A 7,003-nucleotide genomic window follows, 5' to 3' on the forward strand; every position below is an offset into this window, starting at 1 on the left:
ACAATTATGATCTGTGTGCTAGTGGTAGTCTAACAATCTCAAAACAACGAGGAGTTTAACGAATGGTGGCTGCAGCTTCAGCCAAACGGGGAACCAGCTCTGATGGTGTGTCTGTCTGTGTCTCCTACTGCAAACATTTCATCTCCGCCAACAAAATGGAATCCGTAGAAGGACGGAAACGTATTAGAACCATATTCATCACACAGCAGTTAGAACAACGTCTCTGAACATTATTAGTGGGGAATCGGTGCATCTATGACTTGTTTCTCACTTAGAAAGTATTTTCTTATCTTTTTTAAAAACTCTAAAATTTGAGTAAGTAAGTTTTTTCACCCAGTATAAACAATTAATTAGATAAAGGTCAGTAGTACTCTAAGGTTATTCTCTGGTATGTTTTGGTCCACACATTAAAGTATCATCGCTTCATTATTGTAGGAATATGCAAAACGACTTGGATGGTGTTTGCATATCGTGCGTTAAATGACAGCGCTCCTTAAATGAAGATAAATACAAGACGATACCGATAAAAAATATAACATGCCCAATAGCGCCCAATGATCAAGTTATTAGAAACCTCAGAGGCTCGCATCAAGAATCAACTGGTTATCCTACGAAGCGATGTCAAATAAAACAAACACACGAAATAAATGTGAAAGAGACCGAATGAAACCTTAGAGATGTTCCGATGTTTAGAAGCCCTATGAAGGTGTGAAGGAATTCAGAGACTCGCTGCTAGTATGGCAACAGATCCGTACAGCCCCTAACGAAGTTCTAACTGAGATTCTCGGAAATCTTAATTCATAGTATTTGTTAGAAACGCAGCACTGTTCACGCTAAACCTGTCGGATCTTCAGAGAACCAGTAATCTAGCAACATCGTGCAGGTATTCCGCTACCTCCATCTTAAATTTCTGAGGTAGGCAACGGTACGGCAGCAGAGATCAGTGCAGATTATAGTCTGCAGTTGTTGTTCTCTCTCACTAAAATCAAACAGAACAGAAAGAACAGAGCGTTTCTAATATTGCTGTAACGTGCCCTCCGCCATGCACTGAACTGTGACCTGTTGTGTGTGTAAAGTAAATGCAGGTCCATCTTTCGGCTTCACATTCCTCGATTCTCAAAACGGAGTATTCCTTCTACCTTATGGTCTTTCTCCAACGAGACATTACAGTGCTTAAGGTACTACACCCGCATTCGTGATCAGTGGTGTTCAGATCTTCATGCGGCCACACATCTTATGGTTTTCAACGTTTTCTGTCAATCAGTTGGGGTGAATGCCCTGATGCTGGTCACTGAGTGATTCTGAAACCTTTATAGCCGTGTCTGAGGCTCCTAGTAACTTCTAATATGGTTGTAATAGCAAATCGGTACAAGAGTTTGCTCCTGTAAATATAATAATAATAAATAAACAGACTTATAACTCCGCCATAGCCGGTCCCAAGCCCGGTTGAAAAAGGAGGAGGGGGAGGAGTAACACCTCATAAAAAAACCTTGGTTCACCTGGCCCGGGTGATAGGACCTCGTGAGGGCCCCTTGCCAGGGACACGGTGAAGACCTCAACGGCAGTGAAGGCGGAGATGAAGATCATCGGTACGGCGGAACTGGCGGAAGAGGCAACCTTGCTTTATGGGATAGTATAAAAGCTATCGTCCAAGGCTAATTGGACAAAGGGCACGACGGTTCCACAGGTTAGTGGCGGTAACCCTACAGCTTCTGTTCCACATGTTAGTGGCGGCTGCTCTATAAAACTCAGAAGTGGAACTCTGAGCTTAACCAGACTGAAATCTCAATTTCAGTCACAAACCCAGTCCAATTAAATCAACATGGATACAGCACCTTCAAAGACAAATTACCCCAGTGGGTCAAATCCCACGGTTGAAAAACTGCAAGTGGTCTATTCGGATTCTGGGGAGACCACAGAAGTGTGCATGGAGGTAAATCGGAGTACCTCAAAACCCCGTAATAACAAAATCAAACCAAAATCTAGAATTTGGCTAATGACATTTAATGTAAATTCTCTCTTAAAAATGAGAAAACTAAAAAACATCCTGGACAAATCCAGAGAACGTAAAATCAAAATTATTGCATTTCAGGAATCACGATATACAGATGAAAATCCTTTTGATTCGGAAGGATACAGGGTATACAAAGGAAAACCTGGAAAACGAGCCATGGCAAATTGTCCACAATTTGGAACTGGATTTATAGTAGATACATCAATACTTGATTCAGTCGCAACTTTCAAATCTTACTCGGGTCAGCTCTCCACGATGACAATAAAATCAGCTAATAAGATATACACCCTAATCAACGGACTTGCACCAACTAACATCACTAACAAAAACATAATAGAAGAAGTAGAAGAATTCTGGAACCAATTAGATAATATTCTCCAAAATATCCCAAATAACCATGTCAAAATACTTATGGGCGATTTCAATGCACAAATCGGTAAAGAAAAGAAATATCGATATTGGGTAGGTAAATGGTCAGGGCATACACAGACCAACCGGAATGGCATGCGACTCATTGAAATCTGCAAAAACCATGACCTATTTTTCAAATCAACATTTTTCAAGAAAAGGGCCTCGAAAACGAAAACTTGGATCTCACCTAATCCATTACTAGGTGAATATCAGTTGGATCATGTAATGATCTCCCGCGTAAATACAGTAGACATTATGAAACTTAAAGTCCTTAATGGACTAGATCTAGATTCCGACCATTACCCAACAAAATTCTCCCCAGATGTCATTCCAGAAAAAAGAAAATTCACTAAGAAATCTCCACACCGTAAATATGATGTACAAAAGATAAATGGCAATGAACAATTTACAAAAGAAACGCAAAATTTAAAACCACAAAATTGGCAACAACTGCAAGCAGGACTTTTAAATGCAGCTGAAACTGTAGCACCGCAAACAAGAACACGTAAACACCCATGGTGGACAGATGAGTGTGACCAACTGATAAATCTCAGGCAACAGGCGTGGCAAAATTGGTTGGGCAACAGAAATCAAAAGACCCTGGAAGATCTCAAAGATACCAGGAAAACAGTCACAAAAGCAATACGAACAGTGCGTAAACAACACGAAGACAAAAAATTGCAAGACATAGAAAATGATTTCAAGAAAAACAATTCCCGAAATTTCTACAGAGTATTCAAACAAAAATTAACAAAGTACTCTCCTCCATCACTCCAGTTCAAAAATGACCATGGGGAAATTGCTCATACCAACACCGAAAACTGTGAAATTCTTGCAAAATACTTTTCTAAATTACTGAATTGTGAAAAGCCTGCAGAAAAATTTGAGTTCAATCGTACACAACGAAACCCAGACTCAAAGCCACCAACTTTATAAGAGATTAAAGAGATAATTCAGTCACTGAAAAATAACAAAGCATCAGGAGAAGACCAAATCATCGCAGAACTATGGAAGAATGCAGGAGAAAATCTTATTGCAAAACTCAAAGAAATTATACATGAAATCTGGAAAACTGAAAAAATCCCCACAGATTGGAAGACTGCAATCATACATCCTCTGTACAAAAAAGGAAGTAAAACAGTCCCCAACAACTATCGTGGAATCTCTTTATTATCAATAACATACAAAATTCTGTCTAAGGCCCTACTAAACCGCGCAGAACCTCAGCTGGATTCAAAACTAGGCGAATACCAAGGTAGGTTCAGAAAAGGTCGATCTTGCGTAGAACAAATCCTTAACTTGAAAAACTCAATGAAATATTTACATAGTACTTCAAACAAAAGTTATGTCATCACGTTTGTCGACTTTAAAAAAGCATATGACAGTATAGACCGAGAATCCCTTTTTGAAGTATTAGCAGAATTTGGACTAGATCAAAAGACAATAAACATCATAAAAGAAACACTCACGGAGACCAAATCCAAAGTAAAATTTATGGGAGAATTGAGCACAGAATTTGAAATAGACACAGGAGTACGACAAGGGGATGGACTGTCCCCAGTGCTCTTCAATTGTGCTCTTGAAAAAGTTGTTAGAGAATGGAAAAAAGCAGGTGCACCAGCACACAGACTGGGACCAAGACATAAGGGCATAGAATTACACTGTTTAGCATTTGCTGATGACATGGCACTGAACGCACAAGACATTGCCGATGCACAGAAACAGCTAGAATTATTACAAGAACAGGCAGCTAAAATAGGATTACAAATTTCATTTGAAAAAACAACATTTATGACTGACGTCAAAGATGCACCTTCTGATCTCAAAATTGGTAATAACTACATCTCTCGAGTAAAAGAATTTAAATATTTAGGTGAATGGATTGCGGAAAATTGTAATGAAAAGAAATCTGTCAGATCAAGAGTCCAGAAAATGGAGACGGCGTTTCAGTTAACAAAAAACATTTACAACAAAAAGAGTCTCTCGTGGAACTGCAAAATACGACACTACACAACAGTAATTAGACCCGAAGCTCTCTACGCATCTGAGACACTAAACCTTCAACACAGAACACTAAAAGAGGAATTAGAAGTGAAAGAACGTAAGATAATGAGGAAAATCCTAGGACCAAGAACTAAAGATGGGGTACATTATCCAAAACCCAATGCAGAAATATATAAAAATATCTCCAAAATAACAGACACAATGCGCATGAGAAGAATCCAATTCATGGGGCACTTAGAAAGAATGGACTCAAACAGGTTAATGCACAAAATCCATACACTTTTAAAGAACAGAACTACAAGACCGAACTAGTACAAACAGACGGAAAAAGACCTGAGAGAAGTAGGGTCTCCAAATCTACATGATAGAAATGAAATCAGAAAATCACAAACACACGGGGTTTTGAGGAAGAAGAGAGAAAAACTAACCGACATACATGGTCTACGCAACGAAAGCTAGCCCATTCGTTGTTTATGAAGGAATACTGGGCGAAAAGGAAGGCCAACAAATGTTGATTACGCGTGGTCCTAAGTGATCCATCCGCGAAGAAGAAGAATAAACAGACTTATTTACGTGCATATGTGAGTGGTCATGCTGTTTCTAATTACGAGCCAAACAGTTATATTAACGGAGGCCAAATATAATCTTTGCCACGTGAAGGCATAGTAATAGTAATCTTTGACAGAACTTCCCTCCAGTCAACAAGTAAGACGTTGGCAGTAGCTGTTAAAGGAGAGACGGGGACGCATCAGCCTTGACTAAAACTTTGTTTCTTTGTGGTAAGTTCTGTAGGCTTGTCAAAGTAATTCCGTTTAATTTTGTGATTGAATATAAAGTTAATGCCGGAAAATTCATAAAATGTTATTTTTAAAGTTTTGTGCAATGTTAGGAAATCGTAGTAGTGAATAAAGTGTGATGTGGATTGCTTTCCCTTCTGAGCCTGGTGATTTAAGCAGCGGTAACTGCTTTCGTAAAAGTTATTTTAAGCTACTATAATTCTCTTGTTGCGAAGTATTATAGTAAACTGGCGTAAATTTTTAGTAAGGTGATAGCCTGACCCTCTTCGTCTAGGGAAATTTGTGGGCGTGGGAAAGGCAAAGTGCAATGCCCTATTCAAAGACCAGTTCTGTTTTCTGTTGAAAGCTATGCATTCTCATAGAGAATGGAAATCGTGTGTTGTGATACTTCCCAAAGATCATACAGCAATAAAATAAAATAGTGCATATTTGTTGCTCCTGGAACGTTAACTGAAGTGTTATGGTAACGTTGCGCATTATCGTCGTAACTGCAACAGGTAACGTAAATTACTGTTAAATGTTTTTAATTGCTTGTGTATCATCAACTTGTGGATAATTGAACAGTTTTGGATAACTGAACGGCATTCCTAGTCCCTTCGGGACATGTGGAAGCAGGGCTGCGTAACAATTTCACCAAAGTAGCATTAATTACAAACAGCTTTGGGCCTGTTCTGTTTACAGGCATTGAGATTGTACGCGGTCGAACTCTCATCTCGCTCCTACCTTTAACATGTTTTTATAACTGTTCAACATGTCGTTAGACGGATGACAATGCTCAGATGGTATGTTCAGTCCTCATAATGAGGAAATGCAAATGGCCGTAATACTCAATGTGGGTGGAACCGACGCTACACTCGCAGTGATATGTTCGGCGATGTATTTGTCTTTCCAAAAGACGTTTATGTGGCAGTAGGTGACAGTTCGATTACTAAATTTGTGGTGCAGCACTGTCGACCGAAATCCTTCATTAATTACGAAAAGATAGTGTAAAAGACTCTGTTAAAATACAAGAGTTTGCATGTCCGATATACATGTACAGTGAGCATATTGCTTTCTCCTCGTCTGCTCATATGTTGCGTTAAAAAGAATCGGAGGAGTGAGATAGGACAGCGATAACGCTTTGTCCTGATAAACTAGCAACTAGCACAAATAGTACACCTCAACACATTTCTTCGCGAGCAGCTATTTGAAAGCGAAAACATAGGTTAGACTATTGATTATACGAATTTTTTTCGGTTGTAGGCTGGGGTGGCTGCTGTAGCGTAACACGACGTGTAGGTCAGGTTGAAAGGTGATGTTTCTCAGTTGGCAAACCCACAAATTTCACGAGGCAGCTCAGATCGTTATTCCTGGAAAGTGATGAGCTTATTTTACATTTCCATTTATTCTACCTTTCGCTCGGGCAACGGCCTTGCCACAGTGGATCCACCGATTCCCGTGAGATCACCGAAGTTAAGCGCTGTCGGGCGTGGTCGGCACTTGGATGGGTGACCATCCAGGACGCCATGCGCTGTTGCCATTTTTTCGGGGTGCACTCAGCCTCGTCCAATTGAGGAGCTACTCGACCGAATAGTAGCGGCTTCGGTCAAGAACATCATAACGACCAGGAGAGTGGTGTGCTGACCCCACGCCTCTATCTGCATCCTCCACTGAGGATGACACGGTCAGATGGTCCCGGTAGACCACTCGTGGCCTGAAGACGAAGTGCTTTTTTATTTATTCTACCTTTCGCTCATCACCTACAGAATTTTGACTTCACACAACCTTTCAACTGCCT

General features: G+C 40.1%; 1 pseudogene; it reads left to right on the top strand.

The window, feature by feature from the left end:
• The first annotated feature begins 6,627 nt into the window (after positions 1-6,627).
• LOC126185696 (5S ribosomal RNA) lies at positions 6,628-6,745 on the top strand (annotated as a pseudogene).
• The last annotated feature ends 258 nt before the right edge of the window (positions 6,746-7,003 follow it).

Source organism: Schistocerca cancellata, chromosome 4 (genome assembly GCF_023864275.1).
Source record: "Schistocerca cancellata isolate TAMUIC-IGC-003103 chromosome 4, iqSchCanc2.1, whole genome shotgun sequence".
Taxonomy (NCBI): domain Eukaryota; kingdom Metazoa; phylum Arthropoda; class Insecta; order Orthoptera; family Acrididae; genus Schistocerca; species Schistocerca cancellata.